Source organism: Megalobrama amblycephala, linkage group LG5, assembly GCF_018812025.1.
Source record: "Megalobrama amblycephala isolate DHTTF-2021 linkage group LG5, ASM1881202v1, whole genome shotgun sequence".
In the NCBI taxonomy this organism is placed as follows: Eukaryota; Metazoa; Chordata; class Actinopteri; order Cypriniformes; family Xenocyprididae; genus Megalobrama; species Megalobrama amblycephala.
The window spans coordinates 8,203,573-8,216,982 of NC_063048.1; the positions used below are offsets into that span (position 1 = coordinate 8,203,573).

General features: G+C 37.8%; 1 pseudogene; it reads right to left on the reverse strand.

Annotated features, from left to right (window-relative positions):
* Positions 1 to 534: 534 nt before the first annotated feature.
* LOC125269401 lies at positions 535 to 12,889 on the reverse strand (annotated as a pseudogene).
* Between the last annotated feature and the right edge of the window lie 521 nt (positions 12,890 to 13,410).

Here is a 13,410-nt window from a genome sequence, read left to right on the forward strand (position 1 = left end):
CTACACTGGAGTTGAAATCATGTTTGAGAACAAATAACAGGTAGTTTGAGAAATTGTCAAGGTGGTCAAACAATTCAACAGCAAGATTAGAAATATTGATAGGAGATAGACAAATAGTTTTAGGGTCTTTATTACTGATGGCAGACTTCAAACAGTAATTACAGACATGTAAGAAACGGCAATGGTGTATAGTACATTTCACATCATTGAAATTGTTGCAGACCTGTCTGCCTGATGAAAAATGAACCACTCTGTCCTTATCGTTGAAACTGGTGGAAGGATTTATATATACGCACACGATTACAGTTATTCTAATTCTCAGTGTTAAGCGTGATGATATGGAAACATATTACACTGAAGTAGGCTGCTTTTAAATGAACATTTATTTAAATGCAAAATTTCTTCTTTGGCAAAATTACATTTCCTTAATAGCCAAAAAACAGGCTTTACTCCCTTCAAACTTGACATTCCAATTTAATGTTTCTGTCACTGCAACTTCCTGAATACACACATAAAAAAGTAAAAGGCTGGATATGGGCTTTACTGGTTTATTGTCTTATACATACAGTGCTTCACAGCTATTACATAGCACATACCCAGCACTTGATTCATCCCGATACTGATACTGTAATCTTTATTAAACCCCAAGGGGAAATTTACGTCACAGCAGCACAATAATAAAATAAATAAAAAACATAGAAAACAGCAACAACATGCTCCCTCGCCACACTTTTCTTTCTTTCCTTCCTTTTGTTTTGTTTTTAATTTTTTAACAGTGACTCCATTGGGCTGTGCGGACGGTGCACTTATCACACAGCTTGTTGTAAGTATCAAAAGCAAGCTCTGCAATTATAGATAACGATACAAAGCGGGTTGAAAACTCACTCAAAGTAATTGAACTAACATTACCACAGAGTAGAAAGTAATACACAGTCATTCTTAATTATGAGAATATATAACTATTTACAAAAGGTTGGCCAGGTCACAGACAACACTGTGCCTAAGTGTCTTAGGCAAGTCTGTACACTGACAAAATTTGGCGTAGATACAAAACTCAGAAACTTTTTTTTTTTTTTTTTTTAAAGTGGGGGTCTTTATTCACCATCAGCTGATCCTGATGAAACTGGACTGACATCTAAATACAGAGAGTCCTACAATAAAACACAGTCACATATGAGACATTACTGCTGTCACATCACATCAGGAGATCCATTTTACAGCCAGAGATATTAATTGAAAAACTGCTAATACCAACTGTTATCAAATTACCAACATCCCTCTCTTTACCACTTACACAAAGAGACACTTGTAAGAGATTAAAACATTTATCTATTTATAGATCAGTCACATCACAGAATTAAACAACAGAGAACAGAGATGAAGTGGAGCAAAATTATTATCTTTTATCCTCCGGTTACACACATACGAGGCCCATCACTGAACCTGGGTTCATTTAAAAGCTTTAAATAAAAATATACTCACAATAGTATAGTTCCTTCAGTTTATAAAGTCGATCATCCTTTAGATCACAAAGTAACTTCACTTCGGACTTTTGAAGTTTATTCTTAGACAGATCCAGTTGTCTCAGGTGTGAGGGGTTTGATCTCAGAGCTGAGGCCAGAGCAGCACAACCTTCATCTGTGACACCACAACACATCAACCTGTAGAGAACAACTGACAATTTGTAGTTCACGTGCCTGAAGAATGTTATTCCTTTATTCAATCAGCTCTCAGGGTGACAGTAGGTATCCATTCAGAAAAAGACACTGACAACACACAGACAAAGTAGGAGAGGAGATATAATGGTAAGCATTGCCACATACTGCTGCAGGATTTTACAGTTGAGCCCAAGCCTCCACTACGCATTCTAAAACGTCACTTTAGAACTAGCAATGAAGGAACGGTGAGATGCTTAATTGAAGCTATTTGTATTATGTAGAGTTTTATGAGAGAGGTCGACGAAGCGAGTGTATTATCTGCATGTGATAAAGCATTCATTCTTCAGGTCAATCATATATCAATAATAATTAGGGCTGGGCGATATATCGCATGCGATTGTCACACGCATTTCGTCAGTAAAGCCGGTTCCCTGATTACCGCGAAATCGTCATCACCTGCTTTCAAATGGAGCGGCATTTACTAATAGACATCGCTCCATTTGAAAGCAGGTGATGGCGATTTAGCAGTAATCAGGGAACCGGCTTTACTGACGATCTTCTTGAAGAACATCTAACTGTTGTATAAAATAGAATAGTCAAGCGTCAGAATAAATTGTTAGACATTAACCGATAATCAATTAGCATTTCAACCTAAATTCAAGCTAATAATAAAATTTAAGTCAGATAAGGGTTTACACAGGAAACCTTCAGCCACACCATTGGACTCTGATGTTGGGCCAATTGGGTGGACCTTACAATAGTGATATAAGGATGATTTTGTTTTGAGAAACAATCGCTTGCACCTCTAATAAAACCTACAAGAGGCCATTTCCTTTATAGGACTCACATGTTACCCATTACATATGATTTATTAACTCTTGTGATCAAACACATAATTGTGTCATGTTTGTTCTCATCTGGCAGCATACACACTGAATAGAAATGTGATGAACTCAGTAGAGATATTCAAGGTCTTAATGAAAAATGTAATTATGGAATTATTGCCTACACATGCACTGAGATCATGTTCATGAGCTTCTTTTCCTCCAGATCATCACCCATTTACCTCCAGGTTTATGGTCTTTGGTGTTTGTATTCCACTTTGATCAACTTTCCTTTCTGAAATAATGTTTTGCATAGGATATACAACTAAAAGGAAACTATTGATGGAGGAGAAAGTATGAAACTCTGCTGTTCTCAGACACAAGTGTGTTGATTCATACAGATGTGTTTCTATACAGTATGTTGGTTCATTCTACTATACTTAAAGGCAGGGTAGGCAAAAAAATGTATAAAAAACTTTTTTTCAAAATTTGTTTAAACTTTATTTATATATCAATACATAATTAAAATGTAAGTACTCTGAAAAAGAAAGTATAAAAATCGAGTGTCTGTAGACCTCTCACGACTGTTTTAAAGACAGCTCATTATTTCCATTCACTCCACCCCCTCCCTTCTGGGCTCCTTCCAAAGCCACGCCCCCAAAACGCATGAACGTGTGACTCCGACCACTGAGCTGGAAGACGCATTATTTACCTGAGACGAGCGGAGAGGAAGGAGCACAGTGCATGTAGTGACATCATGTCAGAATCACATGTAATAAAAATAACTTTAAAATTATGAAGATAAACAAACAAGATGTATTTTAGTACTCACTATCAAGCTAGCATATTGATATTGGTAAAGTTTAAAATATATATTTTTTGATTCGCTAACGAGCTAGTTATCTATAAGGCAAAGCTAAAAACAGGTTGCATGATACACGTTTTTCCATTACCATCATTTACACTGTGATGAAGATGAATTTCGTGTAAGATTCATAACATATACGTTGTTCTACAGATCAACAGAGTAACATACACTCAAATATCAACTCACAACTGCATTGCAGACACAAAATAATAACACACACATACAACAAAGTGTGTACGACACACACAGATACAAGATAAAGACATCAGTAAACATAGGTAGAGAATATAAAAACAAAACAAAGGCGAAAAAAACGTGCAGGTAAACTTGCAGGTGAACATGGTAAAAGACTTAGACAGAGGGTAAAATTATGCACAATTCAACACTATAGCTATCATTATTTATCGTCTCTACTACGGCTCGCTAAGTAATGTTATGTTAGCTATATTACGCAGCTACGTGTGCTAATGACACATGCTTCATGAAAAAATAAACAAAAAAATATGTATGATCAAAATACAAAAAGAAAGATTTACCTGTCCAGCAGAAATAAAGCCATCAAGGAGTCACTTTTCAGCCCCTTGAGTTCCCTCAGTTCTCGCCATCGCTGGAAAGCCACGCCGATATTAACTCGCGTTTTATTTCTTTGTTTATCCAAAGACTTTTTGTTCATTGCCTTTTCTTGTACTGTTACTGTCTTCCTTTTTTTGCCTGGTTTGCCTTCACTAACTGCATAGGCCGATACTGTGAATTTAGCTTGCTGTTTCTCTGCCATTGTTTTGGTATTCCTAGGATCCGTGCCTCTTGGATTCCCCAAATCAAACGTGCGCGCGCAAGTGGGCAGGTCATGTGTGGCAAAAGGGTGGTTGCCATGGTTGCGAGAGAGTGACAGCCGCCTAAGCCAATCCTATGTTTCGTCCCGGATGGAAATAATGAGCTGTGTTTAATACAGATTAAACGGTCTAGAGTCACTCGATTTTTATACTCTTTTTACCAGAGTTCTTACATTTTAATTATGCATGTATATATATAGAAAGTTTAAACAAATTTGGAACAAAATTTCTTACCTACCCTGCCTTTAAGTGTCACTTTCTTGTTTTAAGGGACTTTCCATATTCAAAGCTATTCAAATTTAGACTCTTGTCAGTTCATCTCTAAAACTGAGTTAATTGTCCCTGAATCACTATTTTACACATTAATGTCATCTAAACATTAGAGTATTAGATGCAAAACCAGGCATCAGGTCATGTTATGTGATGGAAATTAATGACATTAATTTCCATCTGAACATTTATTTTACAAGCTTTTAGTCCTAAAATTTACATTAAAGGACAAGTCTTAGTAAATAGTACATATATATGACCTAGTAAGAGATATGACCTTACCACAGTTTCTCCAGTTTACAGTGAAGATCCTCCAGTACAGCAGAGAGAAGCACACCAGAATCTGGTAAATTATTCCCAGATAGATTCAGATCGCTTAGGTGTGAGGGGTTTGATCTCAGAGCTAAGGCCAGAGCAGCACAACCTTCATCTGTGAAACCACAATTACTCAACCTGTAGAGAACAATGACACACTCCAGTGTCAGTTCAGATCAGTTTTGCAGTGAATATAATATGAGTATGTGTGTGAAAACAATTATGTAATTACCCAATGTTAATATTTTCTTATTTCTTAGGCTCCACTTTTGACTATTCTTGTTTAAGTCTGCCCTTGTCTACCTTCTTTCTGTTATGTTATGTGCACACCATGGACAAATTTAGACAAAACAAGCACTAGGCCTCGGACACACTTATACACTTGCAAGCAAACAGGAACTCAAGACACGCACATACATTTGAACATCTGACCTCTCTTACTCATATTTTTTAATATGCCATATAGGGTAGAGGTTGATCTTTGAGTATTCTGATTGGATGGCCTGGCCATCATGGATGATTCTGCTTTATCTTATGTATAAATATGACCATTCTTCATAAACATGAGAATTCTTCTTCATAAACATGAGAATGTTAAGGTATTACACTGTCTCTGTGTCTACTTGATCATTCTCCTGAGATCTCACACTGCTGAAGCCGCAACACAAGAAATTTTAATGTTGATTGTGATGTAAAAGTGTGTATTTCATTGTTTGAATCTTAGTCTTTCAGTATCATGTTACTGAGGAGCAGCTCATGTGTTCAACCATTTAGAGCTCAATCAGCTGAACTCACAGAAACAGAAAGTATATACTTTACATTGTGTGAGAGTCATACATGATCTTACCACAGCATCTCGAGTTTACATTGAGGAATACTGAGTACAGAACAGAGAAGAGTCACTCCAGAATCTTCTATTTTATTATCAGACAGATCTAGCCGTCTCAAGTGTGAGGGGTTTGATCTCAAAGCTGAAGCCAGAGCAGCACAACCTTCATCTGTGATACCACAATATCTTAACCTGTAGAGAACAATGACACACTCTTTACTCTCTCAGATCAGATCAGTTTAGCAGCAAATCCATTATTAAAGTGGAAGTAAAAACTTAAAACATTCATGAAATAGAGAACCAAAATACCCATATAAGAGGTTACTCTACAACAGTGGCGGCTCATCAGGGGAGGCAAGGGAGGCACAGCCTACCCAAATTTTGAGGAGAAAAATGGGAGAAAGGATGATTTAATGTAGGCCATGATTACTACACAGCACACATAAAAACTACAATTGCCAAAGTGTGGTTCAACATGGTCTTTTTGTTAACCACTGACTAGCGCATGCTGATGACGTTTTATTCTTCTATAGAACTTGCATTGTAGCTCACGAGTCAATAGGTGTCATCACCATACAGTCTACATGGGTTGTCGTACCCAAGTTTAATAGATCCATGTCGCACAGTGTGATTTATAATGATCTATAGGATTGCTAAAATCGTGCAGAGTATCCCAGGCTTTAGAGACATTGTTCTGTCAATGGATGTATAGAAACTCCAAAAACTCCCAAAACATAGCTTTCCTAAATATCTGAGCACTGCAAATGCATTTTTTTGTTTGTTCTTCACATTTCAGAATGGCCTGTTTTGTGAATTATTCTCAACATGCTGCTGGTTTTTCAAAATATCTTTTATTGGAAAATAAGAAAAAATACAGGTTCAATCCTCAATACCAACGGGAAATGACCGAGGTGCCCTTGAGCAAGGAACCTAACCCCCAAAGAAAATTTCTCCACCTTAAGGTACAGATGATATTCCCTCAGCCTTTCCAACACAAGCATGACATGTTGATGTTGGTTGGTCTCATTTCAGGAATACACCAGAATGTCATCAATGTAGATTAGAATGAACCGATGGAGATACTCCTGGAACACCTCATTCATAAACTTCTGCAACACAGAAGGTGCATCGACCAGGAATTTCTGCATCACCCAGTATTCACCGTGGTCTGTGGGGGTCACAAAAGTGGTCGTCCATTCACCCCCCTTCCAGATCCAATTGAGGCTGTATGCACTACAAAGATGCAGCTTGGGTGACTACTCTCAAAAGTTCCAGGGCTGCTGGGATGAGGTGAGGCAGATAGCAGAACTTGTTAGTAATCTTGTTGAGGAAGTGGTAATCTATGCAAGGCTGCAAGCCTCCATCTTTGCAAAAAAAAATAAAAAGCTTGAAGCAGCAGGGGATTTGGATGGATGAATACAGCCCTGGTTGAGGGCCTCCTCAATATACTCCTTCATGGACTTTTGCTTGGGGATGGAAAGATAAAAAATAAAAAAAAATAAAAAAAAATAAAAAAAAGGGAGTAGTAGGGTGGTATCGCCACAAGAGTCTGGATCACTGAGCTTTCAATGAAAGTGGTATTCAACTGAAGAGGAGGTGACTTGACTGGAGGTGTGGTTCTTGGAACAAGATTGGGAAAGCAGGCAGGAAAACCAGCACTTTATCACATCTCTGGTGGATAAGGAGATACAGGAGAATGTTGGATTAACCAGGGCTGGCAGCTAGTATCACCTCAGATGTGGAGCTTTCCAGAACCTTATGCAGACAGCCCACTTGAAGCCTGATGGGACTAACACAGTGATGATTCTTCTCCAAAAAGGCTTTCCTATTATGGAGTGAATTTTTTATTTTGTTTAATTCTTATGGTGATGATCTGTGGGACGATAGGTCAGTATCAACAATAGCATGTTGCAGTGTCAATAGATAGCAGAATAATGATGTTTGTCTTTCATCAAGAATTGGAGAGTCTTTGATGAGCCAACACACATGAACAGCAGACTTGGACACAAGGAGAGGAGAGATGAGAAATGGAGATTGCTGGAGTGGAAATTAGGAAACGTTGTTAGAGATCCCTGGAGTGGAACAGATAAGTATCACTGGAGATCATCAGAGAACAAGCAAGTAGCCGGTAAGTGAGTCTGTATTCCATTGGAGACCAGAAATCAACTGAACTGTTGCTGCGTTCACAGCATTAAATAATCATCGTAATTTCAAGATGACAGCAAGTGACGGTCTACTCAGAGCTGTTCACATGGGGGGTGTTGGGGGTTTGAGCCCCTGCCCCTTTGATCGCTAAACTGAAAGTGCCCTTTGTGGTCGCATTGCGGTGCCCCCGCGTTCCCATTTTTTTCCCAGTGTTTTATTCAGACACACCACCAAGTTTCTACAACTCTGACGAACTTTGGATATTTAACATCTGATATCCAACACTTAGTTCTGACTGTTGAGGTCAAGAGATTAAAATGTTAAGTGTGATGTGAAAGTGTGTATTTTAGTGTGGCTCTTAGTCCTGCAAATGTAATTTTACTGAGGAGCATGATGTTAAAGTGGTGGTTCATTGCGATTTCACTTTTTTTTAACTTTAGTTAGTGTTTAATGTTGCTGCTTGAGCATAAACAGTATCTGCAAAGTTACAGTTCTGAAAGTTCAGTGCAAACGGAGATATTGTCTTTTAAAGTTATGGCAGTTTAATGCCTACAAAAACAACTGGTTTCGACTCCAACAAGCTTCTTCCTGGGTTGGTGACATCATAAAGCCTGCAAAACACTTCCCCCAGGAACACACAACAAAGTGGGAGAGGCCATGTGGCGCAGGATAATGGAAGCGGAAAATTGTGTACACCGGACGCGAGCGACGCGTCAAAAGATAACAGAATCCATTATAATCAGTGATATCTTCTACACTGGATGCAGTGCTAAAGACAGCTTCCAGAATCTACACGAGTTCAATGCTGGATTTGCACAAAGGCTTTTACTGAAAGATGGAGCAGTTCCCACTTTAAAAGCAAAAGCTGCTATTTATTGGCTTCAAACTGTAAGTACGTTTTATTGTTTGTACATGTCTTTTAAACATATAGTTCTGTTGCCATTTTTGGTTGCATCAAGGATGTAAACAAAGACCAACTCGTTTTTGCTTCACTAGCCAGTTAGCTAAAGTCTACTGCATACTTCGACAAATGCCAACAAACACCAACAAACTTTATGTTCATAGACAAACAGTTGTTCATGCTATAAATTAAATGCTACCTTTACAAAAATGCTACTACTCATTCATGTATTCGGCTACAGTAAAGCTTTAGTCAGGATAAAACTGTATATTGAAATCTAATAAACAGCAGTGACAGCATATCTAAACACTTTGACACAAATACAAAAATGAAATACCATTCATAAACGTCCTTTAAAAGCCACGATTACAGAGGTTCTGCTAGACCCTCTTCATCTGGGTCTCCTTCAGGCTCAATTTGATACAGCAATATAGTTGCCATTATTTACATTTCCACTGATGCATGTAACAACAAATGGTAAGGGGCGTGGTGTTTCTGGACTTTAAATATACTTTACATTTTGTTTCACGTGCGAGAGTGTTATGTGATATATGATCTTACCACAGTATCTCCAGTTTATAGTGAGGATTCTCCAGTACAGTAGAGAGTAAATTCACTCCAGAATCTTTTAGTTTATTCCAAGACAGATTCAGTTCTCTAAGGTGTGAGGGGTTTGATCTCAGAGCTGAGGCCAGAACAGCACAACCTTCATCTGTGACACCACAATAACTCAATCTGCAGAGAGATCATACTTGTAAAAACTATGAACTGAAAATAAAAGCAATAAGATAACTGCAATAAACAGCAACTTATTATAATGCAATTTATAAACACAAATGATCGCCTTGAACGTACTTCCACTTTCTGCATTCTTCAAAAAGCTTAGGCTGTATGTCCTACGCCTTCCCTATTCTATTTAAGGAACGAACACGGCGCCAGTTTCGTTTTTTTCCGTAAGTTGAATAGGGAAGGCGTAGGACATACAGTGTAAGCATTTTGAAGAATGCAGAAATCGGAAGTACGTTCATGGTGATATTATATGTTTATAAAGCATATACAGTTGTATTTTTTCCAAAAATGACCGATTGTTTTGCTAGATAAGACCCTTATTCCTCGTCTGGTATCGTTTAAAGCCCTTTGAAGCTGCACTGAAACTGTAATTTTGACCTTCAACCATCTGGAGGCCATTGAAGTCCACTATAAGGAGAATAATCCTGGAATGTTTTCATCAAAAACCTTAATTTCTTTTCGACTGACGAAAGAAAGACATGAACATCTTGGATGACATGGGGGTGAGTAAATTATCAGGAAAAGTTTATTTAAAAGTGGACTAATTCTTTAAAATCCTTCTTAATTTTTTGAAGAAATCTTACCATGCCACTATAGAAAACACACCAAAAATACTGACTAGTAAACTCTGGGCAACATCTGCAGCACTGAAGATTTATGAGCTTTTAATTTTTCTTTGAGTTTTAACAATGAAGCATTTTGCAAGTGATACTTACTGAACTGATCTAGATTCTTTAATCACAGGCAGCAGCTTCAGAAAAACTTCATTTTTTTCGGTTTTATTGTATCTTCTAACAAGTTTATCAGGATCAAACTCATCCAGATTCTTGTCTGATGTCAACAACACAAAAACTATAGCTGACCACTGAGATGAAGAGAGTTTGGCTTCTTTCATTTTTCCAGATGTCAGATACTGTTGTATTTCCTCCACTAGTGAATGATCACCCAGTTCATTCAGACAGTGGAACAGACTGATGGATTTCTCTGGAGAGTCAATGATCCTGATCTTCTGCTTGATGGATTCAACTGATTTGTCATTTCTGTCAGAGCTGCCATTAGCTGTCATTAGTTGTTGTAGGAGAATCTGATTAGACTCCACTGACAGACCCAAGAGGAACCGCAGGAAAAGGTCCAGGTGTCCATTTTTACTCTGTAGAGCCTCATCCACAGCTCTCTGATGCAGCTCAGAGAATGAAACACGTCTAAACAGGAATTGAAACCAGTCCTTAAATTTAGAGAACAAACTTTGTTTGGTAATCTGGTCAAACACATTGATGTTCTTGTTTATAAAGGAGAGATGCACATATAGAGCTGCTAGATGTTCCTGAATGCTCAGATGAACAAAGCAGAAGACTTTCCCCTGATACAAGCCCAACTCCTCTCTGAAGATCTGAGTGCACAATCCTGAGTACACTGATGCTTCTGTCACATCAATGCCACACTCTCTCAGGTCTTCCTCACAGAAGATCAGGTTGCCCTTCACAAGCTGTTGAAATGCCAGTTTTCCCAGTTTGACAATCATGTCTTCATCTTTCACTTTCTTCTCATAGTCCTTATCATGTTTGATGTTGGTCTGAAGGATCAGGAAGTGTGTGTACATTTGAGTCAGAGTCTTGGGAATCTCTCCACTCTCTGCTTCACTCAACATCTTCTCTAGAACAGTGGCTGAGATCCAGCAGAACACTGGGATGTGACACATAATAAAGAGGCTCCTTGAGGACTTCAGGTGTGAGATGATCCTGTCGGCCAGACTCCAATCACTGATTCTCTTCCTGAAGTATTCCTGCTTCTGTGTGTCACTGAAGCCTCGTACCTCTGTCACTTGATGGACACACTCAGAGGGGACGAGATCAGCTGCTGCTGGTCTGGAGGTGATCCAGATGAGAGCAGAGGGAAGCAGATTCCCCGCAATGAGGTTCGTCAGCAGCACGTCCACTGAGGCTGATTCAGTCACATCACACAACCTCACATCGCTCTGAAAATCCAGAGACAGACAACACTCATCCAGACCATCAAAGATGAAGGAAACTTTATACTTATCACTGGATATTTCCATTTCTTTTGTTTCAGGGAAAAAGACATGAAGAAGATCTGAAAGACTGAGTGTTTTGTCCTTCATCAAGTTGAGCTCTCTGAAAGGAAGTGGAAATATGAGCTGGATGTCCTGATTCTCTTTCCCTTCAGCTCAGTCCAGGATGAACTTCTGCACAGAGACTGTTTTTCCAATGCCAGCGACTCCCTTTGTCAGCACAGTTCTGATGGGTTTGTCTTGTCCAGGTAAAGGTCTAAAGATGTGACTGCATTTGATCTGTGTGTCCTCTGTTTCTGCTCTCCTGGACTGTGTCTCAATCTGTCTCACCTCATGCTCATTATTGATCTCTCCACTTTCACTCTCTGTGATGTAGAGCTCTGTGTAGATCTCATTCAGGAGTGTTGGGTTTCCTTGCTTTGTTGTTCCCTCATACAAACACTCAAACTTCTTTGTCAGATTTGACCTAAATCTGTTGAGGACTTCATGGCTGTAAAATGAACATACCACATTATTACATGAGTGCCAGAGGTAAATGTATAAAGCAAAATGTCTCTTTTGTTTTCTGTATTATGGGTTTATAAAATGTGTCAAGTATTATGTATTTTTGAGTAACAAATTATGATGCATCGTAACAAAACAATCCCACAATTTACCTGAAACCAGGATATGTGCTTTCATTAAAGTCCTCCAGTTGATTCATAGACTGGTCATTATTTTTACAGATGGGTTCTGTTACGACTGATCTGGATGGCAGGACTGACCTTGAGCATCGTGAAGAAAATCAAGAATCAGACACTCTGTTATTGGTGGAATTTTTGTCATTAAACAGTTTAATATACAGTTGAACTGAAAATATACTATAATAATAATAATAATAAATAATGGTATACCTGTGTCTAAGTTTTGTGTTAAAATTAACTGGAATCCAAATAGACCCACCACTCCTCATAGACACACAGCTGGGCTCTGGTTCTGATATCTTCTGCTGAACTGGACTATAACAAAGAGAGAATGAAGTGAATTATTTGAGTTACTGTATTCATATTAATTTATCATTAAAACACTTATGATATTATCATTTAAATTATGTTGATATAAAAACCATAAACCAAACTAAGTTCTTTCATAGACATGTCTCTTTGCCTAAGATCTAAAATGAATACCATAACAACATGAATACCTATTATAAAAACGGCATAATTTATGGTTCGGATTTCTTCTGCTGAACTGAACAGATTATCATTCTATATGATGATAATTATCTTAATATAGGACCAAACAATTTCATTTTTAACTTAAAAACAGACATAAAAAACATAAATGGAGACTGCAGTCTTTTTCTATGATTTAATGTGATTTAATATAGTGTTTTTACCTGAATCCTGGAGAAAAATCTTCACCTGTAGAAGTCTGTGTCTCATCCATGATGAAGCTGAACAGTTGAAATGGAATCTGATCTCCACCACTGACTCAACAAACACAATAATTCATCTTAGCGGATCCTGTGATTTGAGGAAACATTGCCCAGTTGTTCAAAAAGTTTAATCTGACAAATTACTTTTTCTATATTACCAACAAAAACAAATATACATGCAATAAGGGATGCAGTTGTTGTAAACTAATTTTGACTGGTTCATCTCTGATGTTTGTGCCAGTGTAGTTAAATACAATGATTTAAATATATGAAATATATTATTTTTGTTTGATATGAATGCTGTTTGGGGGGGCACTTATTTTATGGCATCAAAATCTCTTATAACTTGACTTAGCTATAGTATAACTATCTATACTATTATGTTGTATTTTGTTGTAAATTTAAATTTTAAAGTTACATTTTTGTTCCTAAAATCCACCCTTCTACTGGGATCATGATATTCCTGATTTTTTTTAATCAAAAGTATCCCAATCATCTACCTAAAAAGTTTTAAACACATCACGTGACAGTT